Here is a 27,075-nt window from a genome sequence, read left to right as displayed (position 1 = left end):
TACGACTGAATGAATGAATAAATCAAAATCCTAAAGAATCTTTGCCCGTTGGAAGGACAGCCAGGACGATCTGGAGGCACCCATAACCAGCGCGTCTGATCTGCATCACCTCAACATTCTGCTTTTCATTCCTTCTGGGCTGGATCGTGATGAAAGCGCTAATAGCAAATCCCCTGATAATCTGGCATAACTAGTTCATCCCTCAATAATCAGTCAGATTTCATCAGTGCTATCAAAACCCTGACAGGCGTTGATACACTCCATGTAAAGAAACAGTAGCTTCGTTATCTCGGAAATGAAGTTGCCGCCATATCAAATTAATCAGAAGTATTACAGAGCACTGAAACTAGGTATGTGGGAAAACACAATATGATAGATGAGGTTGACGTGATCCTTGCCCACAAGGACCTTAAGGAACACTGGGGGAGACAGACATTAAAGTGAATTGCCAACAGGAAAAACAGCAGCGTATAAGAACATGTACAACAGCACCCAGGGGATGAAGTGAGTATCAAAGTGACTTTCCAGCAGTATCTCAAGAGATCTCCCGGCTCCCCTCAAAATCTATCTCCTCCACCTGCGCCTCAGATCCCATCTCCTCACACCTTATCAAAACACTTGTCTGCTCTCCTTCTCTCCCTGATCACCGTCTTCAACGGTTCACTCTCCACTGCTTTCAAACACTCTTATGAGAAGCAGCGTGGCTTAGTGGATGAGAGCACGGGCCGGGAGTCAGAAGGACCTGACTGAATTGAAGCTTGTCTTCTGGTTATGGTTTGCATTTAAGGCTTCCAACAGTGACAGTCGCGGTTTAGTCCGGAATCCATCTCAGTACGGTTGCCTTCTCCTCAGTGTGGCCTGGTGGAAAAAGTGCGGGTTTGGGAGTCAGAGGTTGTGGGTTCTAATCCCAGCTCCGCCACATTCATTCCTTCATTCAATCGTATTTACTGAGTGCCTACTGTCTGCAAAGTACTGTATTAAGCGCTTGGGAGAGTGCAATATAGCAACAAACTGACACATTTCCTGCCCACAAAGAGCTCACAGTCTAGAGGGGAAGTCACACATGCCTGCTCTGTGACCTTGGGCAATTCACTTCACTTCTCTGGGCCTCAGTTACCTCATTTGTAAAATGGGGATTAAGGGTGTGAGCCCCATGTGGGACAGGGATTGTGTCCAACCTTATTAAATTGTATCTACCCCTCTGCTTAGAGCAGTACATGGCACACAGTAAGTTCTTAACAAGTACCATTACTATTATTATACATCCTCTTTGTGAAAAAATAAAGCCTCCCTTGACACCAAGCTCCTTGCAGTTAACACCCTATCTCCCTCCTACCATTCCTCTCAAAATTCCTTGAGGGAGTTGTCTACAGTGCTGCCTCTATTTCTCACCCCCAATTCTCTCCTTAACCCCCTCCAATCTAGCTTCACCCCTTAATTGTCCTTGATCTCTCAGCTAACCTTCGCACTGTGGACCACCCCCTTCTCCTGGAAAGATTATTCAATCTTGGCTTCCCTGACCTTCTCCTCTCCTGGTTCTCCTATCTCTCTGGCCACTCATGTTCAGTCTCTTTCACAGGCTCAATCACACAGCCGATCAATTGCATTTATTGAGTGCTTACCGGGTGCAGAGCACTGTATTAAGCACTTGGGAGAGTGCAATACAACAGATATATTCCCTGTCCACAACAGGCTTACAATCTAGAGGTCTCCAAGAGGAATGCTAGTCCCCTAGAAGTCTCTAAGGGCTCATCTTCCTCTGCCATCTACCTCCTACTTCTAGGAGCCCCTCGGGGCTCGGTTCTGGATCCCCTACTTGTCTCCATCTCAACCCACTCTCTTGGAGAACTCATTCACTCCCATGGTTTCAACTACCATCTCTACCCAAATGATTCCCAAATATAACTTTCCAGCCCTGATCTTTCTCCTCAGCAGTCCCATATTTCCTCCCGTCTTCATGACATCTATATTTAGATACCCCCTCAACACCTCAAACAAACATGTCCAAATCAAAACACCTCTTCCCACCCACAGCCTGTCTTCCTTCTGACAACACTGTAGACAGCACCACCATCCTCCCTGTGTCACAAGCCTGTAACCCTGGCACTACCCCCAACCCATTGCTCTTATTCAACCTCAAGAGTCAATCTGACTCCTAATCCTGTCGGTCTAGCTTCACAACACTGCTAAAGCTCTGCCACTTGTCAGCTGTGTGACTGTGGGCAAGTCACTTCACTTCTCTGGGCCTCAGTTACCTCATCTGTAAAATGGGGATTAAGACTGTGAGCCCCACGTGGGACAACCTGATCACCCTGTATCTCCCCCAGTGCTTAGAACAGTGCTCTGCACATAGTATACCAACATTATTATTATTATTATTAAAGTCTGCCCTTTCCCCTCCATCCAAACCGCTCGAACGTTGATCAAAACACTTATGCAATCTCGCCTTGATAATTACATCAGCCTCAGCCATCCAATCCATGTTTCCCCACTCCTTAAGACCCTCCAGTGGTTGCCCATCCTACAAAGATAACAAACTCCATACCTCTGCCTTTAAAGGTCTCGATCACCTTGCTCCCTCCTATATAACTCACTGATTTCCTACTACAACCCGGCTCTTTCACCTCATTCTAACATCAACCAGTTCACTGTATCTTGATCTCGTCCATCTTGTCACCAACCCCTCACCCAAATCTACCCTCTAACCTGGAATTCCCTCCTCCCTTTTCATATCCAGCAAACCATCTCCTCTCTTTCAAAGCCTTATGAATCACATCTCTTCCAAGAGACCTTCCCTGACTAAGGCCTTATTTCCACTAGTCTCTTTCCCCTCTGCTACGCATTTGCCCTTGGATTTGTACCCTTTATTCAGCCCACCCTCGGCCCCATTGCATTTACATACACCTTCTAATGTCTTTCTTCTCCTCTAGAGTGTAAGCTGGCTGTGGGGAGAATGTGAATACCAACTCTGTTATATTTTAATCTCCCAAAGTCTAAGTACAGTGCTTTGAACACAGTACACGCTCAGAAAATGACTGACTGAAGTCAGGACTCATTCTATGTAGTAGTGCTCCTGTCTTTGTCATAAGGCTCAATTTAAGGAATTTTTAAAAATCCAAAATAACAGCAACCGAAGCCTAAATGAGAGTAGGCCAGTTGTATTCAACAGGAAGCTTTTCTCAGAAAGAAAATGACTTGAATAATATGAGTGACAGTTTCAGGAGCTCTGAGTAGAAAGTAAATGGCTCAATCAATTTCTCTCAGCAAGGTTTGAGGAATAAAAACTGGAAAATGAAGGATGAACTAAGAAGAGTACAAAGAATCTTAAACAGACGCAGGATTACTGAAGTGTGTGAAAGGAATTGGAGGCTTAATTACCAATGGTTATGATATGTATTATATACATATATGCTATATGTACATATATGTGTATGTGTTTGTGTGTATGTGTGTATATATATATATATGTACATTCACACATACACACACACTTGTCCTTTGTAATCAAAGACAGCACTGGAGGTGAAAATCACCTATGAATGCTTGACAAGAGTGGGATCCACATTCCTGGCCTTGACGTGCAACACAATAAGATTGGACTCTTTTATGTGGTTAGGTTCAAGGTCTGCAGGAAATGCAGGGGAGGTCTCTTGGAAGAGATGTGATTAATAAGGCTTTGAAAGAGAGGCGATGGTTTGCTGGATATGAAAGGGAGGAGGGAAGTGCTAGACTTGGCTAATGGGTTTATTCTGTTGAAAGTATCGGGAAATTGATGGGGGAAGGTTTATTGGAGGAAGAGGAAGATGGATACTATGGAAGGTGAATGAACCTGGTGACTTGAGATGGTGCAAACCTAATATGAGTTTGAACATTTTGGCTGAATCCATGTTTGTCATTTATGACCACCGACTCAAGTGTAATATGTTGGCAGTCTTTGAAAACCGGATTTGTAATGGTATGCTCCGATTGGAACAACCCTCTCCCTCCTACCTTACCTCACTGATCTCCAACTACAACCCAACCCGAAAATTCCACTCCTCAAACACCAACCTCCTTTTGTCTCTCCCACCACCGACCCCTCGCCCACATCCTCCCTCGGGCCTGGAATTCCCTTTCCATTCAGATCTGAAAATCACCACTCTTCCCACCTTCAAAATCCCTCCTAAAAATCACATCTCCTCCAAGAAGTCTTCTGCGACTAAGCACTCATTTCCCTTATCTGCCCTTCCCTCTGCATTGACTCTGAACGTGGCTGAGTGCCTTATCAGTGGATAGTATTTACTGAGCACTTCCTGTGAGCAGAGCTCTGTTCTAAGCTCTTGGGAGAGTACAATATAACAGAGTTAGGAGACATATTCCTTGCCCACAAGGAGCTTACGATATAGAGGGGCACATATATTAAAATCAATTACAGATATGTCCATAAATCCTATGGGGCTAAGGGTGGGGTGAATAAAGGTTACAAATCCAAGTCCAAGAGTGACTCAGTTGGGAGAGGAAGTAGGGAAAATGAAGGCTAAGTTGGGGAAGGCCTCTTAGAGGAGGTGTGATTTTAAATACGCGTGAAGGTGGGGAGAGTGATCACTTCAGATATGAAGATGGCGGGGGGGACACGTGGGAAAAGGGGCATTGGTAACATTGACAAGTCTAGGTAGCGCGAGTAGGTTGGCATTAGAGGAGGGTAACGTGCGAGCTGGGTTGTAGTAGGATATCAGCTTTCATTCATTCATTCATTCATTCAATAGTATTTATTGAGGGCTTACTATGTGCAGAGCACTGTACTAAGCGCTTGGGATGAACAAGTCGGCAACAGATAGAGACGGCCCCTGCCGTTTGACGGGCTTACGGTCTAATCGGGGGAGATGGACGGACCAGAACAATGGCAATAAATAGAGTCGAGTGGAAGAACATCTCGTAAAAACAATGGCAACTAAATAGAATCGAGGCGATGTACAATTCATTAACAAAATAAATAGGGTAATGGAAATATACACAGTCGAGCGGACGAGTACAGTGCTGTGGGGATGGGAAGGGAGAGGTGGAGGAACAGAGGGAAAAGGGGAAAAAGAGGGTTTAGCTGCGGAGAGGTAAAGGGGGGGTGGCAGAGGGAGTAGAGGGAGAAGAGGAGCTCAGTCTAGGAAGGCCTCTTGGAGGAGGTGAGTTTTAAGTAGGGTTTTGAAGAGGGGAAGAGAATCAGTTTGGCGGAGGTGAGGAGGGAGGGCGTTCCGGGACCACGGGAGGACGTGACCCAGGGGTCGACGGCGGGATAGGCGAGACCGAGGGACGGCGAGGAGGTGGGCGGCGGAGGAGCGGAGCGTGCGGGGTGGGTGGTAGAAAGAGAGGAGGGAGGAGAGGTAGGAAGGGGCAAGGTGATGTAGAGCCTTGAAGCCTAGAGTGAGGAGTTTTTGTTTGGAGCGGAGGTTGATAGGCAACCACTGGATCAGCTGGGTAAGATAGGAGGGAGAAAGGTAATTGGGTGCTGTAAAGCCGATGGCGAGGGGGTCTCTTTCATGCGGAGGTAGATGGGCAACCACTGCAGGTTCTTGAGGAGTGGGGAGAGAAAATGTATGGGGAAGTTGTGGTCGGATAGAGGGACGGATTGGAGACGATGAGATCGAACGTGTATCCGAGTTGGTGAGCGGGATGAGATGGGGTGGAGCAAGAGGTCGGTGGAGTTGAGGAGTGATAGGAAGCCGGGAACGGAAGGGTCGTCGGGATCAGCCGCGTGGATATTGAAGTCTCCAGGGATCAATGAAGGGACAGAGAAAGAGAGAAGGAATGTAAGAAAGTGGTCAAAATGAAGGGATGAAAAAAGACAGAAGGAATGTAAGAAAGGGGTCAAAATGGTTTGGAAAGTTGGAGGTGGGGCTTGGCGGTCAGTAGATGACAGTGACAAATAACTGGAGCGGGTAGTAGAGGGGGATGGTACAGGCTTCAAATGAAGGGAAAGATACTGTCTTACACAGAACATCTTTGCGTTGCATCTTACCTCTCAGTTTTTTGAACACTAAAAATAGTAATCTTCCCATCAAATGGAGAAGTATAAAAAACCATTAGTTTTGTCAACCTGCTACTTAAAAGTAATGGAGGTATTTACTTAAATCAGAGTTGTTATAACTCCTCCTGTTTAAACTCCTGTCAGTCTATCTCCCAAACCTATTTCCCCTCTACCGCCCCTTCAGCCGTTCGGTACCACCTCTGGACTTGGTTCTCATCACATCACCCCTTCACAGTAGCACTTACGTACATGTTTTCCAATTCCTTTGCTTTCCCCTAGTTTTAATTCATTTCAGAGACTCTCACCCCTTAGTCTGTAAACTCCTTAAGGGCAGAGATCCTGTCTATCAACCCTACTCCCTTCCTTACCATGTGCCCTGCATACAGGAAGCGATCAGTAAACATGATGATTGATTGATTGTTTGATGGATCTCTGTGTGCTTTTGTGTTGAGTTCCAGTGGGTTCCACATCGCTTCAGCAGGAATCACTTCCGCTTGAAACATTGCTGCTCAGGTTTCTGGTTTTTGGAATTGGCCAAGAAGCACTCCCGACCTCCTCCCTGCTCTAGTCCACAATCTACTTCAGCCCTCCCAGTTTTCCAGTCCTTTGCTTGCTTTCTCTCAATCATATTTACTAAGCACTTACTGTGTGCAGAGCAATGTACTAAGCTGTTGGGACAGAATATGGTAGAGTCGTTCCCTGCCACGTTCCCTACCCACAAGGAACTTACAGTCTAGAGGTGGAACTTAGAGTGTAGAGGAGAAGCTTGCTTGTCCACTTTATAAATAAACATTTTGATGTCTGTCTCCCCCATACAGAATGAACTTCTTATGGGCAGGGAATGTGGTCCTTCTTCATTTGGTATTTTCTAAATGCTGGATGCTCTCAATAAATTCTACTACCGCTAAATTTTGGTGCGGGGGGGGGGGGGGCTATTATTATTAACAGTAATAATAATATTTACATTTGTTAAGCATTTACTAAGGGCCAAGAACAAGTACGGAAGAAGATACAAGATAATCAGGTCAGAAACAGCACCTCTCCCACACAGAGCTCAAAACAGGCATTCAATCTCCACTTTGCATATCAGGAAACTGAGGCCCAGGGAAGTTAAGCAATTTGCTCATAGTCCCACAGCACGCAAGTAGCAGAGACAGGATTATTAACTAGGTCTGCTGACTCCCAGACCAGTACTCTTTCCACTAGGCCACGCTGCTTTTAAGAACCCAAGATTTTTTCCCTTTGCTTGATTTCACCATGAAGTTTCCTGAAAGCCATAAATCAAATCAGCCTAAAGGTGGCTGGTCTCCAATCCACTCTTAAATTGCAATATAGATATGTGGATCTTCAGTGGAATGGCATTTCAACAAAATGAGTGTTAATGTAAATTATACTTTCCAAAGAGATAAGCAATTTATGCATCACTGTGGTCTAAATTTCCAGCCTTGTGTGCAATTTGTCCTCATGCCAAGAGAGGTCTATAATTTAAAATTATAAAATTGCCTTCAGTTTAACTTTTTTTTTCCAACTGAAATGTATATTAGTAACCAGGAATTGCTTGTTTTCCGCCCAGTAGATTTTTGCATAAAATTTATAGCACGGAACAAAAACAATGTTAAAATATTCATTCATTCTTTCATTCATTCATTCACTGTATTTAAGCACTTACTGTGTGCAGAGCACTGTACTCAGCGCTTGGAAAGTACAATTCAGCAATAGAAAGACAATCCCTGCCCACACCGGGCTCACAGTCTAGAAGAGGGCAGACAGACATTAAAACAAGTAAACAGGATCAATATAAGTAAACAGAACTATAAATATATACAAGTTAAAACAAGTAAAGAGGCATGAATATAAATAAATAGAATTATAGATGTGTACATATATTCACAAGTGCTGCGGGGGTAAAGCAAAGAGAGCGAGTTGGTGTGGAGGGGAGGGACAGCTGAGAAAAAGGGAAGTTTATTCTGGGAAGGCCTCTTGGAGGAGGTAAGCCTTCAGTAGTGCTTTACAGGGGGGAAGTGTGATTGTGTGGTGGATTTGAGAAGGGAAGGCATTCCAGGCCAGAGGTAGGACATGGGCCAGGGAATAAATCTCCACACTAACAATAAATCATTTTCACACTTATTAATCCCTAATCCCCCAAATAAACTCTGAGCATTTTTTCACCACCACATCAACTCCGACATAGATAGTATTGCTTACAATTACCAAATATTTCCCCAAATTCACTTCAAGCGAAGGCAGCAAAAATACAGCCATAAGGAAGAGGAAACAGAATAAACAACCTCCAAAAGGTTGAGAAAATAGAAACTCAGATTCTCATCTTTTGTGCTTCTAAGGAAAGATCTACATAAGAACAACAAGTTTGAGTATCTGCCTTGTGATTATACAATGGTTAATAGCAAGCACAATTACTTCAATTGTTGTATTCCACTGTAACGACTGCTCTCTTTGATTCTGAAGCCACTTTAAGGCTTAAAAGCATTTCAACTCCCCAAGTATCTCCAGTTGCCCCCTCCACTTCAATCAATCAATAAACAGTACTTACTGAGCACTTATTGTGTGCTCAATAAACTGTATTAGCCTTTTGGAAAGAATAACACAGTAGAGGTGGCAGACACCTTCTATTCCCATTTTCAGACATTGTTTTTTTTTTAGTATTTAAAGCACCTAAAGTTAGCAATTTTTTTTTTTTTTTAAAAAAACTCTCTCCTAAGGGGACAATGTGCACGGAAATTCATATTTATGACTTTAAGGGCTATGTGAGAAAGGCTGGGGTAGTTAGAAGATGAGGATTTCACAAGGTCTGAGGCCTCTGTCTGACTGGAACAAAGCAAACTATGAAGTTCAATTTTAACTAGAAAGGGATGGGAATGTGTGTTTCTTTTCTTTTCTCTCTCTTTTCCCCCCACTCCTATGAAGGCAGCAGATGCTCTTAGTTTCATTGCAGCATTTCCAGGTTTTTCCAGCCCTCCGGTCCAGGCATTAGTGTAATAGTTATCACTTCTTCAAGATTCCACAGCCAAAAACTACAAAGTTTTTTGTGGGGTTTTTTTTAGGGTATTAATTAAGTGCTTACTATGTACCAGGAACCGTACTAAACAGCGGGGTAGACGCAAGCTAATCAGGTTGGACATGGTCTATGTTCCACATCGAGTTCACAGTTTTAATCCCCATTTTATAGATGAGGGACACAGGAAAGAAAGTGAGGGGAAAACAAAAGTTTTTCCTCCCTCACTTATCGTGACTGTCCAGTTGCCAGAACTGGGACAACTCTGTTCTAGGAATAACAATCCTAACTGTGGTATTTAAGTGCTCACTATGTGCCAAGCACTGCACTAAGCACTGGGATACATACAAGGCATTCGGGTCCTAAATGGGGCTCTAGCCTAAATAGGTGGTTAAAAGGTTTTGAATCCCCATTCTGCAGATGAGGTAACTGAGGCACAGAAAAGTTAAGTGACTTATCTAAGGTCACACACCAGGTGCACTGCAGAGCAGGGATTTTAACCCAGGTCCTCTGACTCCCAGGTTTATGCTCTTTCCACTACACCACACTGAGTTATTTATACATGGTTTCTTCCCTGGAGGAGCTTTCAATTAAGGGGGGAAAAAAATTCCAAATAGAAGGAAGAAGGGAAGTTGCATAGATATGTAGAGGTGAGTGAGAGTTCCTACAGATGAGTGAGAGTTTCAGAAATATGGCATGGAGAAAAGGGCCACATATGGTTGGGAGGACAAAAATGCACTGTTTCCACAAAAGTGTTGGGGGGGTAATTCTGGGGAATCAAACCAGGGAAGGTGGGAGCAAAAATCAGTCTCAAGAGATCAGACTGCAATCAGGCAATTTACAAGATACTTTCAATCACGTTCTTGAGTCATCGAGATCGGGGCCCCGAGGGTTTGTAGGGTGATTTTTTTTGGAGTCCAATATTAGCATAAACCCTGCACTCCTACTGCCAATGTTCCCGAAGATTGCTTTTTCCAAGATCTTCCCCTTCCTCTCCCTCCGAACTGCTATCATCCTAAGACAATCTTTGGTCTTGCTGCAATTGGACTATGGCATTAGCGCGTCACTGGTTTTCCAGCCTCTGGTCTCTCCCCCTCCAATCTATACTACATGCCACTGCAGGGGTGACCTTCTGATGCACCACTCAGCCCGGATCGCTCCTCTTCTCGAAACCCTCCATTGGATTTCACTGGAAACAACAACTCCTGACTACCAACTTCAAAGCACCCCATCTCCCCCCACGTTACTATCTTCCCTCTACATTCAAATTCTTCCTAAAATCTTACATTTCCCAACAGCCGCCTCTAGCACTTCGGAATTTAACACCCTTTTTAAGCACTCATGCAAAAATGTCCCACCCAATGGATTTATTTCGACGCTGTATTTTTCTTTGTCTTCCCCAGTATAGTGTAAGCTCCTTGTGGACAGGGACTATGCCGCTTGGTTATTCTTTTATTTCCTAGTGTCTAATCAAGCGGATACTCAGTAAATGCTGCGGCTCCTACTTTTCTCCGCTTGTTAGACTGTGACTCCCATTTGGGACAGGAACTGCATCCAAACAGATTATCCTGTATTCAACCCAGTGTTTAGGACAGTGCTTAACAGCATGCGTATAGCGTCTAGAGCACTGACCTGGGAGTCAGGTGGTCGTGGGTTCTAATCCCAGCTCTGCCACATGTCTGCTATGTGACCCTGGACAAATCACCTCACTTCTCTGGGCCTCAGTTACCTCATCTTTAAAATGGGGATTGAAACTGTGAGCCCCATGAGGGACAGGGACTGTATCCAGCCCGATTTGCTTGTATCCACCCCAGTGCTTAGTGCAGTGGCTGAAACATTCATTCATTCAATCAATCATATCTATTGAGTGCTTACTATGTGCAGAGCACCGTACCAAGTGCTTGGAAAGTACAATTCAGCAATAGAGACAATCCCTGCCCACAACCGGCTCACAGTCTAGACGGGAGGACAGACACCAAAACAAGTAAACAGGCATCAATAACATCAATATAAATAAAACAATAGATACATATATTCACCAAGTAGTAAGCGCCTAACAAATGCCATAATTATGTCTGCTGTTCGACCTTGGGCAAGTCAATTCACTTCTGTGGGCCTCAGTAACCTCATCTGTAAAAGAGGATTGAGACCGTGAGCCCCATTTGGTAAAGGGCCGAGTCCAATTTGATTTGCTTGTAATAATAATAATAATAATGTTGGCATTGGTTAAGCGCTATGTGCCCAGCACTGTTCTAAGCGCTGGGGTAGACACAGGGGAATCAGGTTGTCCCACGTGGGGCTCACAGTCTTAATCCCCATTTTACAGATGAGGGAACTGAGGCGCAGAGAAGTGAAGTGACTTGCCCACAGTCACACAGCCGACAAGTGGCAGAGCTGGGATTCGAACTCACGAGCCCTGACTCCAAAGCCCGTGCTCTTTCCACTGAGCCACGCTGCTTCAACCCACCCCAACACTCACTACAGCGCTTGATTCGTAGTAAGTGCTTAACATGTTATTATCATTATGATTATTGTTAATAAACCACCATTTATCCAGGTGGCTTTAGGCTGTCCATACTTTGGGAGGAGTCATTCTCCTTCATACTTCTAGTCTAGTCTGGCTACCACCAGTTATACTGACTACGCTTGATCAGCCTTAAAACTCCTTGTATTATGATATTTGTTAAGTGCTTACAATGTGCAGAGCACTGTTCTAAGCGCTGGGGTAGATACAGGGTCATCAGGTGGTCCCACGTGGGGCTCACAGTCTTAATCCCCATTTTACAGATGAGGGAACTGAGGAACAGAGAAGATAAGTGACTTGCCCACAGTCACACAGCTGACAAGTGGCAGAGACGGGATTCGAACCCATGCCCTCTGACTCCCAAGCCCATGCTCTTTCCACTGAGGCATGCTGCTTCTCTAAGCTTCCATTCAAAAGCTGGTAAAGGAGAAAGCCAGCAGGGACCCTCCCCTCCCTCCAAAGGTGGTCCCAGAAGATCAATGCTACAATGAAGCGGTCCTTGTTCGGAAAAGTTTAAGAACCACTGTTCTATTCTCAATGAAATTCTTTCCTAAACCTAAGATTACTCTAAATACTGTAATCTCTCTGTTCACTTTAAACGGATAAGCTTCCAAGGTTGGTTATCTATTGCATTTGGAAGCTAAACGGCTTTCTTCTTCTCACAAACTTTTGCTTGTTTCATAAGGAACATCATCAGAAATATTCATTCATTCGTACAATTGTATTTATGGAGCCCTTACTGGAGCCCAGCAAAGCACTGGGATAAATGATTACAAGAGAACCAATCCGGTCAAAATGCAATATCCTTGTTTCTGTATTTAGGGTAATTGGGTGTGTTCTAGTGGACTATTATTATAGAATGGGGTGCTCTTTGATATTCATTAAGATCTCTTAATTAAAGAGCGAAGTCACGGCAAAAGGAGAACACACAAAAGCAGGAAGAAGGCTCAAACGGGAAAGGACAGGAACTTCAAAACCTATTATTAATATGGCTTAAAGCGTTCAGTGAAAAATGAGGCTTGTATTACACACCTTTTTTCTGTTTTGTTTTGCTTCTTTAGGAGGCCCTAAGGGACAAAAGTAGAGGAAATGAAGGACATTAGGCTGATCTGCAGTAAACTGAGAATCATTTATATTATATTCTACATTGATAGTACATATTATTGTACTCTCCCAAGCGCTTAGTACAGTGCTTTGCACACAGTAAGTGCTCAATAAATACGACTGAATAATTACTATTTTTTGTGCACTCAGGTTAGCTTTCTACACATTTATTTTTGAGAAGGGATGGGCTGAGTAAAGTCTATTTAAATGCTGCCCTCTCTATCACTCTTCCCAATGATTCCCTACTCAGATGCCAGGTGCAAAATGAAGCTAATATCAACGTGATGTTTATTTGATGGCTGAACCATTGTTGATATCATTCCTGTTTTTTCAGTCCTATGGTTTGCTTATCCAGGCGGGCAAACGTTCAACCAAAACAAAGACTGTATTATGTTATACCCTCAAATATGAGCACAAACCCTAGGCCATCCAGATTTATAGTAAAACAGTGCAGAGTAAACAGAGAAAGGGGAAGAGCAACACCCCTTGGTGTGAAGAGTATGTGGAAAAAGGATTGAATCTGTCAGGTCATTCACGCAATAGTATTTATTGAGCATTTACTATGTGCAGAGCACTGTACTAAGCGCTTCTCTCTTAGGCATATGTGAGCATGCTCACTGATGCTCTTGTCTCCTGGGCCCGGGTGGACTAATTAGGACCCATCAAGAGAAAAACATGATGAAAAATGACAGAGACCCCAAATTCAATAGTATTTATAGTACTTATTGAGCGCTTACTATGTGCAGAGCACTGTACTAAGGGTTTCTCTCTCAGGCATAAGAGAGCATGCTCAACGATGCTCTTGTCACCTGGGCCCGGGTGGACTAATCAGGACCGATCAAGAGAAAAATATGATGAAAAACGACAAAGACCCCAAATTCAATAGTATTCATAGTACTTATTGAGCGCTTACTATGTGCAGAGCATTGCACTAAGGGCTTCTCTCTCAGGCATATGACAGCATGCTCACCGATGCTCTTGTCTCCTGGGCCCGGGTGGACTAATCAGGACTGATCAAGAGAAAAACATGGTTAAAAATGACAGACCCCCCAAATTCAATAGTATTTATAGTACTTATTGAGCGCTTACTATGTGCAGAGCATTGCACTAAGGGCTTCTCTCTCAGGCATATGACAGCATGCTCACCGATGCTCTTGTCTCCTGGGCCCGGGTGGACTAATCAGGACTGATCAAGAGAAAAACATGGTTAAAAATGACAGACCCCCCCCCCCCCAAATTCAATAGCATTTATAGTACTTATTGAGCGCTTACTATGTGCAGAGCATTGCACTAAGGGCTTCTCTCTCAGGCATATATGAGCATGCTCACCGATGCTCTTGTCTCCTGGGCCCGGGTGGACTAATCGGGACCGATCAAGAGAAAAACATGATGAAAAACGACAGAGACCCCAAATCTTCAGGAATGAACGGAGTGCAAGTGCTTTAACGAACCCCGCCCCGCTCGACCTCACAAACAGCTCCAATGACTTTTCCCCCCGGCCTCCTTCATCCTATTTATTGCTACTGTTTTTTGTCTGTCCGTCTCCCCCGATGAGACTGTGAGCCCATCACAGGGCAGGGACTGTCTCTGATGCTATGTCCACTGCAAGCGCTCAGTCCGGTGCTCTGCACACAGTAAGCGCTCCCTAAATACCACTGAATGAATAAAGGACACATCCCTACCCTCCCTTCCCAATGAATGAATCCCCAGCATCCCAAGTCATCATGACTGAACCCCCAGCATCCCAAGTCATCCCCTGTAGGCAGGCATTCCCACCCCTGCCCAGCTGGGGAGCCTTTTCCCCAGCCCCCCCAGGTGGCATTTTCTCTCCATCTCTGAAAAATGAGGATGATTAGGATGGAATCATCCTCATTCGAGGGGGGTGGGGGGGGGAGGGGGTTGCCAAAGCAGGTGCCACCCCTTGGAGCAGCAGGTGTCTCCCCTGCAGCCAGGCTGCAAGAGACAATAGCCGGGGGACGCCCCGAGCTGCGGGCTGGAGGGTGGAGAGGCACACACTTACCCCTGAGGCCTGGCAGGTGGTGTCCGACCCCTCAGGCCCCTGCAGCCCCCTGCCACCCTTTGCCACCCCCTGCCACCTTGCAGCCCTGCAGCTGAGCGCGTCCAAGGGAGCGAGCGCCGCGGCTCCCTCCGGGCCGGGCCGAGCCGGTGCAGCCCCAGCCGGACTGGATTTCCCTGGCGTCCGGACGGGAGCCGGCCCGGCTCCTGAGCATGCGCACTGAGGCGGCGCCTCCGCCGCCCGATTCCCCGCTCCGCCTCCGGGTTTTCCGCTCCGCCGACGGACCCTGCGCGCTGACGTCACCGAGGGGGCGCGAGGGGGGGGGGGCCCGAGGCTTCATTCATTCATTCGCTAGCTCAGTCATTCAGTCATTCGCGCATTCATTCGTTCGCTTGTTCCTTCACTCATGCATTCGTTCACTCGTTCATTCATTCCTTCGTTCATTCCTGCATTCTTTCATTCATTCGTTCATTCCTTCGTTCATTCATTCATTCGTTCACTCGTTCATTCATTCGTTCGTTCATTCCTTCGTTCATTCATTCATTCGTTCACTCGTTCATTCATTCGTTCGTTCATTCCTGCGTTCGTTCATTCATTCTTTCACTCGTTCATTCATTCATTCGTTCGTTCATTTCTTCATTCATTCGTTCACTCGTTCATTCATACATTTGTTCATTCATTCAGGCATTCGTTCACTCGTTCATTCATTCATTTGTTCATTCATTCATGCGCTCGTTCATTCATTCATGCATTCGTTCACTCGTTCATTCATGCACTCGTTCGTTCATTCATTCATTCATTCGTTCACTCACTCATTCGTCTATTATTCGTTCATTCATCCGTCCGCTCATTCATCCGTCCATTCATTCGTTCGTTCATTCATTCATTCATTCGTCCATTCATCATTCGTTTATTCATTCGTTCGTTCATTCATTCGTCCGTTCATTCATTCATTCATTCGTCCATTCATCATTCGTTTATTCATTCGTTCGTTCGTTCATTCATTTGTTCGTTCGTTCATTCATTCATTCGTTTGTTCGTTCGTTCATTCATTCATTCACTCATTCATTCACCCAATGGTATTTCTTGAGCCCTCACTCAATTACTTGCTGAACACTGAGAAGCAACGTGGTCCTAGTGGAAAGAGCCCGGGTTGGGGAGTCACAGGTCATGGGTTCTAATCCTGCCTCTGCCACTTGGCTGCTGGGTGACCTTGGGCAAGTGATTTCACTTCTCTGGGCCTCAGTGACCTCATCTGGAAAATGGGGGTGAAGACTGAGGGCCATGGGGGAGAAGCTGATAACCTCGTTCCTACCTCAGTGATTAGAACAGTGCTTGGCATATAGTAAGCACTTAACAAATACCATTATTATTATTATTATCCCAACGTTTAGAACAGTGTTTGGCACATAGGAAGCGTTATCAAATACCTTAATTAATTCATTAATCCCGCCTCCACCACTTGTCTACTGGGTGACCTTGGGCAAGTCACCTCCCTTCTCTGGGCCTCCACTGACCTCATCTGGAAAATGGGGGATTAAGACTGGTCCTACATGTGACAAGGTGATAACCTTGTTTCTACCCCGGCGATTAGAACAGTGCTTGGCACATAGTAAGCATTTAAATACCATTATTATTATTATTATTATTATTATCCCAGCGTTTAGGACAGTGCTTGACACATAGGAAGCACTTAACAAATACCATCATTATTATTATTATTATTATTATTATTATTGTCCCAGCGCTTAGAACAGTGCATGGTACATAGGAAATGCTTAACAAATACCACTATTATTATTATTATCCCAGCGCTTAGAGCAGTGCTTGATACATAGGAAGTCCTTAACAAATACCATTATTAGTATTATTATTATTATTATTATTATTATTATCCCAGAGTTTAGAACAGTGCTTGGCACATAGGAAGCGCTTAACAATTACCATTAGAAGAGAAGGAAGTGAATGGTGGAAAGGCCGCGATGGAGTTTGTGAGCCTGTTGTTGGGCAGGGATTGTCCCTGTTGCTGAAGTGTACTTTCCGAGCGCTTAGTACAGTACCCTGCCCATAGGAAGCGCCCCAAAAATACGAATGAATGAATGAAGCATGGACAAGATTTGGTGAGAGATGGGAGATGGCCGATGGGGGTGGAAGGAGTGGGAGGGACCAGGATAAGGCCAAACTTGTGGGCTTCAGAAAAGGGAGAAGAGAAGTGTTTTCAAGAGGGAGAAGAAAGTGAGGTGGAAGAGAATATTTCCTTGTTTTGCCTTGTCTAGTTGTAGGCCGTCGAGTCGTTTGCGACCCATAGCGACTCCGTGGACACATCTCTCCCAGAAGGCCTTACCTCCATCTGCATTCATTCATTTGTATTTATTGAGCGCTTACTGTGTGCAGAGCACCGTACTAAGCTCTTGGAATGTACAGTTCGGCAACAGACAGAGGCAATAATAATAATAATGTTGGTATCCGTAAAGCACTTACTATGTGCAGAGCACTGTTGTAAGCGCTGGGGGAGATACAGGGGAATCAGGTTGTCCTACATGAGGTTCACAATCTTCATCCCCATTTTACAGATGAGGTCACTGAGGCACAGAGAAGTGAAGTGACTTGCCCACAGTCACACAGCTGACAGGTGGCAGATCCGGGATTCGAACCCATAGCCTCTGGCTCCCAAGCCGAGGCTCTTTCCACTGAGCCATGCTGCTTCTCTAATCCCTGCCCGACAACGGGCTCACAGTCTAAAAGCAGTGTGGTTCAGTGGAAAGAGCCTGGGCTTTGGAGTCAGAAGTCATGGGTTCGACTCCCAGGTCTGCCACTTGTCAGCTGTGTGACTATGGGCAAGTCACTTCACTTCTCTGGGCCTCAGTTCTCTCATCTGTAAAATGGGGATTAACTGTGAGCCTCACGTGGGAAGACCTGACGACCCTGTATCTCCCCCAGCGGTTAGAACAGTGCTCTGCACATAGTAAGCGCTTAACAAATACCAACATTATTATTATTATTATTATTGAAAGGGGGAGAGAGACAGAAAAACAAAACAAGTAGTCGAGCAACGTATTGGTAGTGTACCCAGAGAGTTTTCCGGGAGAAGATACATTCAGTTTTGGAAATATTAAGCTTGGGGAGCTTTGGCATCCGCATAGAGGCAGGAGGAAAGGTGAGATTGCAGAGAAGGAGAGAGGTCAGGCCTAGAGAGGTAGATTGAATGGAATGAATGGTGCTATTTGTTAAGCGCTTACTATGTGCTAAGCACTGTTCTAAGCGCTGGGGGATACAAGGTGATCAGGTTGTCCCACGTGGGGCTCCCAGTTTTAATCCCCATTTTACAGATGAGGCAACTGAGGCCCAGAGAAGTGAAGTGACTTGCTCAAAGTCACACAGCTGGCAAGCGGCGGAGGCGGGATTAGAACCCACGACCTCTGACTCCCGAGCCCGGGCTCTTGCCACTGAAGTAGTTGAAACCATGGCAGCAGATGAAGTCCCCAAGTGAATGTGTAAACGGAAAAGAGAAAGAGACCCAGAACAGAGCTTTTTCAGAGACACCAGAACCCAGAAGCAGAAGAATTGCCGGTAAAAGAGACAAAGAAGGGTCCTACAGGGAAGTAAGTAGAGAAGAAGGACAGAACAGTCTCACTTCTTGCCAAGGTGTCAAGGGTAATTGGGGGGTTGAGAAACATTAGGGAAGAGCAGAATCCATTTGATTTGGCAAGGAGGAGGTCATTGGTGACCTAGAAGAGGATAGTTTTTAGTGGATTGAAGAGGATAGAAACTGGACTGTAAAAGGTCAAGAAGGGAGTTGAGAGAAAATGGATGCTTCTCTGTGCCTCTGTTTCTTCATCTGTAAAATGCAGGGATTGTCTCTATCTGTGGCCGAATTGTCCATTCCAAGCGCTTAGAACAGTGCTCTGCACATAGAAAGCGCTCAATAAATACTACTATTGAATGAATAAAAATGGAGATGAGTTGAGAGTTTTTTAAAACGGAATCTGGTAACCACTTACTATGTGTTAAAAACTGTTCTAAGCCCTGGGGTAGATGCAAGTTAATTAGGCCAGATGTTGTCCCTGTCCCACACGGGGCTCACAGGGTAGGAGGGAGAACTGGTATTTAATCCCCATTTCATTACAATTGAGGAAACTGAGGCACAGAGAAGTTAGGTAAACTTGGCCAAGGTCACACAGCAAGCAGTGGGTAGAGGGATTAGAACCCAGGTCCCCCCCATTTCCAGGCCTCTGTTCTTTCCACCAGGCCACACTGCTTCTCAGAGCGCAACAGAGAAGACAGAGTTTAAGGTGTAGATTCATCCATCAAGAGACGCGCGGGGATGGCGAGAAGAATAGTAAGTGGGTGACGATGATGATTATGGCATTTGTTAAGCGCTTACTATGTGCCAAGCACTGTTCTAAGCGCTGTTCTAAGTTACAAGGTAATCAAGTTGTCCTATGTGGGGCTCACAGTCTCAATCCCCACTTTACAGATGAGGTTACAGATGAGGCACAGAGAAGTTTAAGTGGCTTGCCCAAAGTCACCCAGCAAAGTGACAGAGCCGGGATTAGAACCCACAACCTCTGACTCCCAAACCCAGGCTCTTTCCACTAAGCCTCGCTGCTTCTCTGGTCAGGAACATTTTGCTTTACTCTTTTAAGGAAACATAAGGAATTCACAGACATCACAGCAGTGCAGAGGTGTTTGGATAGGGGACCTCCAGGGCCAACAGAGTTTGGGTTTGAAAGTTTGAGGTGCGAGGCATGAGACCCAAGAGACAACGGTCACCAACCTCCCAGCTCGGCCCCAAATAATCGGCACCCAAAATTGTTTGCAGCAGAAAATTATAGATCGTCTCTTCGCGGTCTGAGTCCCTCAGTCATATGGCGTTCAGCTGCTTCCCGTCTAGGATGGTCTTCAATCAATCTCGGTCTACGTACGTCCCATGTTATTCTCGGGAAATCTATCAAGCGTAGCAGTGACTGGCCTCCCGCAGATACAGAAAATCAAACGTCTTACTTATTTTTCCATTTGCTAGGCTTCGCGTGTTTAGTATCCAAACAGTAGGTGAAATTCTAATCCAAGAATGAAAGATTTCTATTCACTCCCCATCTGAAAGAGGGGATACGAAGACAAATGAAAGAAGTGATGAACGGCTCCGGATAACTCTGGTCGAGCAGAAACTGACCACAGGCTACAGAGGAAAGTGGGATTTGGGCAACTAAGTGATCTAAACAATGGCTTCTCTTTGCTAATGGAAACAACCCAGAGGAAAACTCAGCAGTGACCTCCATGAATGTGTTGGAAGTAGATTTAGGAACTTTCCTGTGCCTCTCAATCACTGTCAAGATGGAAAAAAAAGAAATCAATGCAAGTCTTTCTTCCATTTTTCTCTAAGCAGCGATCCTAATAAAATCATCTAGTTAACGATCCCTAAAATAAATTGAATGTGCGCACATTATTGCTTCTAATATTAACGGGCCTATAAAGCTTACCTTTAAAACTAGGTTGAATCTCTCAGGGTGATCAGAATTAATTGTATAAACACATCACATATTTTAACTGGTAATTCATTCAGTGCCGGTAACTCTAAATTTACTGACATATGAATGGGGTTCAATGTTCATAAAAGTAAAGAAATGAAGTTTTGAACAACAGTAATAAACAGAAAGAAAGCTGGGAAAATAAACCCCTTGTTTGGTCAAATATCAACCAATTCAAGTATAGAATTGTTCCCTTTCTGATTTTTCTGTTTCTATGTATCATGGCTTAGTGGAGAGAACAGAGGTGCGGCAGAAAGAGGACCTGGGTTCTAATCCTGGCTCTGCCAAATGCTTGCTGTGTAACCTTGGCCAAGTCATTTAACTTCTCTGTGCCTCAGTTTACTCAACTGTAAAATGGGAATTCAATACCTCTTGTCCCTCCTACTTAGACTATGAGCAAAATGGAACAGGGACTCTGTCTGACATGATTATCATGCATGCATCAAGCGCAGTGTTTAAAACAGCGCTTAACGCATAGCAAGTGCTTAATAATGATGATGAATAGTCTAAATAATAATCAGATACGATGGATCAATGGGAAAATAGCTCTGGAAGTTCCAAGCGAGGTTTAAACCCGGCTGGCATTTGCTAGGCCTGGATTTGCCCAACCTAAACTGGGGACAAGGTGGGTGTCTATTTTTTGTGGGCCCTTTAAGAGACAAAGTTCATGTCTGATTTCCACTTAGACACGCTTTCCCAATGCGTAGAACAGTACTTTGCACACAGTAAGCATTTAATAGGTACTATTCCTATCATAATAATAATAATGTTGGTATTTGTTAAGCGCTTACTATGTGCCGAGCACCGTTCTAAGCGTTGGGGTAGACACAGGGGAATCAGGTTGTCCCACGTGGGGCTCACAGTCTTCATCCCCATTTTACAGATGAGGGAACTGAGGCACCGAGAAGTTAAGTGACTTGCCCAAAGTCACACAGCTGACAAGTGGCAGAGCCGGGGTTCGAACCCATGACCTCTGACTCCAAAGCCCCGACTCTTTCCAGTGAGCCACGCTGCTTCTCTATCATCCGGTTGTAGGCTGTCCAGTTTCCTGCTGGACAGTACCGTTTTCAAGATATAACCCCAGACGCCTTTCTGGTCAGTCATATTTTCTATTCATTCATTCATTCAATCGTATTTATTGAGCGCTTAACTGTGTGCAGAGCACTGTACTAAGCGCTTGGAAAGTACAATTTGGCAACGGATAGAGACAATCCCTACCCAACAATCGGCTCACAGCATTCTGGCACCCGGTTTCCCTCCACGTCGGCTCACGCTAGAGAGTTCCATTATTCCCCAGTTTGGACGGTGAACACCATGCGGCACTATGTATGATCTGATCAGACGTGTTTAGGACGGTGCTTGTCACACAGTAAACACTTAAATATGATAACAACAATGATGATAATAATAATGATAATCACAGTGTAGGGAAGCAGCACGGCCTAGTGCATAAGAGCATGGGCCCGGGAGTCAGAAGGACCTGGGTTCTAAACAGGCTCTGCCATTTGTCTGCTGTGTGACCCTGGGCAAGTCACTTCACTGGGCCTCAGTTACATTCACCTGTAAAATGGGGAGTAAGACTGTGAGCCCCTGGTGGGGCAGGGACTGTGTCCAACCTGATTTGCTTTTATCTGCTTATATTGTGCTTGACAAATAGTAAGTGCTTAACAAATGCCATTATTACACAATTAGAGGACATCATGATGTTCTCTAGACTCTGAGATCCGTATGGGGAGGGAATGTGTCTACTCATTCAGTTGTATGTACTCTCCCAGGTGCTTAGTACAGTGCTCTGCCCATAGTAAGTGCTCATGAAATATGATTGATTGGATATCAAACACCATCTTGTATGAAATGGTGCCTCTCTGTGCTGCTATTAATCAATCAATCGTATTAATTGAGCACTTACTGTGTGCAGAGCACTGTACTAAGCTCTTGGGAGAGTATAGTATAAAGAGTTATTAGGCACATTCCCTGACCAGAGTGAGCTGTTATGGATTATCACAGATCAATCTGCCAGAGACGTATTTGAGAATATCCCTCAATCCAAATTATTTAAAAAATACTAGTAAAAGTGAAAAAAACACTCAATATTCAAATTTTACATTCTATCCTCTATCCTATGTCAAAATTGCAATGGGAGGTATGACTTCCGCTTTTTCGAATATTTTAAGTGATATACAGAAAAAAGGAATCATTTGTTTCCTGATGCCTGCCAAGGTTACCACAGAATGCTTCTTTCTCAGTGTACTTTTGGAATCATTCCACGAGGGGGAATCGAATGATTTTTCCAAAGTTATTTTAGAAAACACATGAACCTTTATCCAAATATTTCTGTTGTGCTTCATAATTAGGTCAGAATGAGAGTTTGGGTGGGAGGGAAGAGAAAGGAGAATTCAATCGGCAGAAGGTCAAAAGAGATTAATGAAGTGAAGGCATTCTAGACTGTATACCCAGTGTGGGCAGGGATTGTAGTAAAAAAATACCTTTTTATTGCTGAATTGTACTTTCCAAGGGCTTAGTACGGTGCTCTGCAATAAATACGATGGAATGAATGAAAGTCATGGAGGCAGGCTATAAAAACCACCTCTAGTTCCAGTATCTGTAAACTCACCCAGCCCTACAGCATTAATGAAATATCCTTATTCTCTATCAATCAGTGGTATTTATTGAGTATTTACTGTGTACAGAACACTTGGAAGAGTAGGTAGATATGTTCCCTGCCCACAATTAGTTTACAGTCTATAGGGAGAGTTTACACTCTACTAATTCCCCTCTGTGTATGTCAATATCTGCCTACCCTTGGAGACCGTAAATTCCTTGTGGGCAGGGAACGTGTCTACTAACTCTATTGAACTCTCCCAAGTGCTGAGTACAGTGTTCTGCACAGAGAAAGTACCCAATACCACCAACTGATTGATCAAATATTTTAAATTACTGTGCAGTCTGCCATTGGAGCACAACAGATTTTTTAAAAACTCACTTTCGACAACTGGGATGCAGAATATATTCTGAAAGTGAAAGAACACTAAAAAAAAAAAAAAGAGAAAAAAATGGGGATAATAAGAATGATAATAATTGCCGCATTTGAGAAGCAGCGTGGCTCAGTGGAAAGAGCCCGGGCTTGGGAGTCAGAAGTCATGGGTTCGAATTCTGGCTCTGCCACTTGTACCTTGTGTGACTGTGGGCAAGTCATTTAACTTCTCTGTGCCTCAGTTACCTCTTCCGTAAAATGGGGATTAACTGTGAGCCTCACGTGGGATAACCTGATTACCCTCTATCCACCCCAGCGCTTAGAACAGTGCTCTGCACATAGTAAGTGCTTAACAAATACCAACATTATTATCATTGTTATTATTAAGCACTTATTCTGGGCCAAGCATTGTGTTAAATGCTAGGGGAAGATTAGTACAGTCAGATCAGATACAATCTCACTCCCACATATAATCCAGACCATGTCCACTCTGCATGATGGCGGAGAGATGGACGGGAGAAGAGGCAAGAGAGTGGAGGTGTCGGTGGCCCCGGTTTCCAAGAGAGAATGGCGGCAGAGACTTTTGGGCAGTTGAAGTACGATGGGCAACTGGCTTGGTGGGTAGAATCTCCCCAAGGCCGGGGCAGTGAGCTTTGGGAGACTCCCGAAAGGTTTGGGGTGACTGAGGCAGAGCTGGTGAGGGTGAAGTATGGGAGGAGGGAGTCAGGGTCGGCTTCGGACGTCGGCCAAGCTGAGACAGAAATCACTTTGCCGCCCTCTCCCACCCCAGAAGACATCATTAAGTCATGCCGCTTGGATATAGCCGGCTGTGATGATGTCAGCCATTTATTCATTCGATCATATTTACTGAGTGCTTACCTGTGTGCAAAGCATCATTCTCTGAGCCAATTGCCTCGGTCCCTGGCCCCGGGACGGGTGGAGGGTGAACAGGACAAAGAAACACGATGGCTCATTTGGGCAGCAGCTGGCTACAACAGGAAATTTCCCACAGCCGAGAGCAACAAAGACTAGACAAGTATGTCAGCTTGTCTCCCCTGGACAACTGGGAAAGTCTCCTTAACTGGTCCCGTTGGGCTTAGCCTCTCCTCTCAACGACCAGCTGTCTCCTTAGGGCACGCCAACTCTTTCTCTCAAGTACCCAATGGCTTCTCATTCATTCTCATATCAAACACACACTTCAAACCTTCAGCTTCAAGCTGCTCTCTTCTCCCGCTGCAGCCCCGCTCATGCTCTTTGCTCTTGCGAAGCAAACCTCCTAACCGCCGTCCTCCTGAATCTTCATTCTTTTCACTAGCTGCAATGTCCTCCCCGATCATTCTCACCAACTATACTCCTTTATCTCTCTTAAATCACTTTTAAAACACTCAATACCTCTGGAGACTTTCCCCGATTAATTTCTCCCCTTCTTCGTAGTGATATCACCCCCTCAGCAATCACACTCATGTTTACTCGTTACTGATTTACATAGTCCTCCGCACGCAGTCAGAACTGGATTAATGTGAATATTAGCTGATTATTTTGCTTCATTATTGTTGCTCTAAAAGCAAGCTTCTTGAGGCAGTCATTCATTCAGTCATATTTACTGAACACTTACTGCGTGCAGAACACTGAACTAAGCACTTGGGAGAGTACAATGGTATTTATTAAGCTTTTACCATGTGCCAGGCACTATATTAAGCATTGGGGTGGATGCAAGTAAATCAGGTTGGACACCGTCTGTGTCCCGCATAGGGCTCACAGTCTTAATCCCTGTTTTACAGATGAGGTAAATGAATAAGAATGTACAAAAACCAAACATATTCCCTGCCCACAACAAGGTTATAGTCTACAGGGGGAGACAGACATTAATATACATAAATGAATTACAGATATGTATGGAAGTGCTATGGGTGAGATGACTTGTACTTTCCCAAGTGTTTAGAATATCTGTGTTCCCAAGTGTTTAGAATATCTGTGTTCAATATTTGCTCAAGTACTTAACACAGTGATCTGCACATGGTAGACATTCAATAAATATTTTGATTGATTGGTACTAGCTATTTCTAATCTTTCCTTTACTCACAGTATACACTCACGCTATAGCCGATCAATTTTGGTTTCCAGCCTGTCCCCTTAGACTGTAAACCCCTTGAAATCGGAAATTGAATCTTTTACCTTTTATTGTATTCCCAATATAGTGTACAAGTTTCCCCCACCCTCAAGAAGTATTTTAGCCTCTAATTATCAAAGATGCTTTGAAGGGTACACCTACTTAAGCTGGATTTAAACCTTTTCCTTCTATTTTAACTTACTAACAAGAGGGTGCTGATTTGTGCTAATTATCACTTAACAACTGCCGAAAGAAACATTCCACTTGAATAATTTCCACAGTCAAAGGAGAAAAAGCTAACAAAAAGAATCCGGGGATACTGAAAGAGGAACAGAAAAACAAGCCATTCATTTTAGGTACATCTCAGAAAAGCACAAGCCAACTCTCTGCAGCTTCACTGCAGCAAAACAAAAATATGTTGTGCTCACCCTCTGTAGGAACATTCTGAACTCCACAGGCACAGACCGAACCCCCCCGGCAGTCATCTCCTTTTCCGACTCCTCCAAAGAGATGGATCTTCGCTCCTCTTGATCGAACTCTCAAAAAGCAGTTGGGCATCAAACGCTGTCGTTGAGGAGGCTTCCAAGACACAAGCCGTGGTTGTCATTAGCCGTTTCTCTTTAGAAATGAACTATACTGAAACCTCCAAATTCAGTGTCTTAAAGGTAGACTATTACACTTAAAAAAAAGGCATCATCAACTTCTGCCCCTGCTTTTTACCTTACACGAGACACTAAAATCGTTAATCATCAAACTCTATACCAAAGAATGCGTTGTGAAACGGGGTCCATTAAATGAAATGCAGCTTTAAGTACTAGCGACCTCATTATTAGTGAGCTAGTTGCTCAAGTGGGTTCTTAATAAAGTTGGCAACTGACTTTGAACCTTGTGGGTGAGGATTCTTCAGATTGCGTAAAGTTTTGGTGGGTAGTTTTTTGTTCAGTTATTGTTTCCAGCTTTTGTCTGTCTTCTTTGCCTCGGCGAGATTTCCAACAGGACGAATGCAGGCAGTCTGCTAAACGTGGAGAATCACGGGACGAGCTCCAAAGTCTGACCTGATCCGTACCGTTCTCTAACATTTATCGTCGTGATTCCAAAACACTTCATCAGTTCCATGGTGCCTCTTTAAATTCCCCCTCTAGTCCCATTTGGCCGATGTGTGGCTCCGCTAATTAGCCTAAGCTTTGAACACTGTTCTCCACTGAATTACAGCTGCCACATTTCCTTCTGAGCTTGCTTGGATGCTTGATTCTTCAAGCTGGGTTGGTGCTGAAGTTTGTCATCAGGAAATGCTCGTGATGATCTTTGCTTTAGCGACAAAGTTCAACTTTGGTCAATCAAAAAAAAAGGGAAATGTCCAATGCTAGTGTTGGATCCGGATTCAGTTGCTTTAGATTTTTTTCCTCTTCCCGTGTCTCTAGGGAACAAGATAAACATCACAGTGCAAAAAGGGGGAAACTTCTAAGGCCACTGGTTTCTGCTTAGTACAGTGCTCTGCACATGGTAATAATAATGGTAAAGATGGTATTTGTTAAGTGCTTACTATGTGCCAAGCACCGTTCTAAGCCCTGGGGTAGATACAAGGTAATCAGAGTGTCCTACATGGGGCTCAAATTCTTCATCCCCATTTTGCAGATGAGGTAACTGAGGCCCAGAGAAGATAGGTGACTTGTCCAAAGTCACACAGCTGAGAAGTGGCAGAGTAGGGATTAGAACCCATGACCTCTGACTCCCAAGCCCATCTTCTTTCCGGGTAAGGGAGCAGCTGCTTGCCTTCTTAACAAAGTATCCCCATCAAGAATAATTC

The 27,075-nt window shown here is 44.5% G+C and overlaps 1 protein-coding gene across 1 annotated transcript in view; it reads right to left on the bottom strand.

Annotated features, from left to right (window-relative positions):
- The window catches only part of KBTBD11 (kelch repeat and BTB domain containing 11), a 45,470-nt gene extending 18,948 nt beyond the window's left edge, over positions 1-26,522 (bottom strand). Inside the window, exon 1 of the mRNA XM_029051557.2 lies at positions 25,697-26,522. The gene's annotated coding sequence lies outside the window, so the exon portion shown is untranslated. The remainder of the gene's footprint in view (positions 1-25,696) is intronic.
- Between the last annotated feature and the right edge of the window lie 553 nt (positions 26,523-27,075).

This window comes from Ornithorhynchus anatinus, chromosome X1 (assembly GCF_004115215.2).
Source record: "Ornithorhynchus anatinus isolate Pmale09 chromosome X1, mOrnAna1.pri.v4, whole genome shotgun sequence".
Lineage (NCBI taxonomy): Eukaryota > Metazoa > Chordata > Mammalia > Monotremata > Ornithorhynchidae > Ornithorhynchus > Ornithorhynchus anatinus.
Note: the sequence above shows the minus strand (reverse complement) of the source record. Positions and strands in the feature narration are given on the sequence as shown.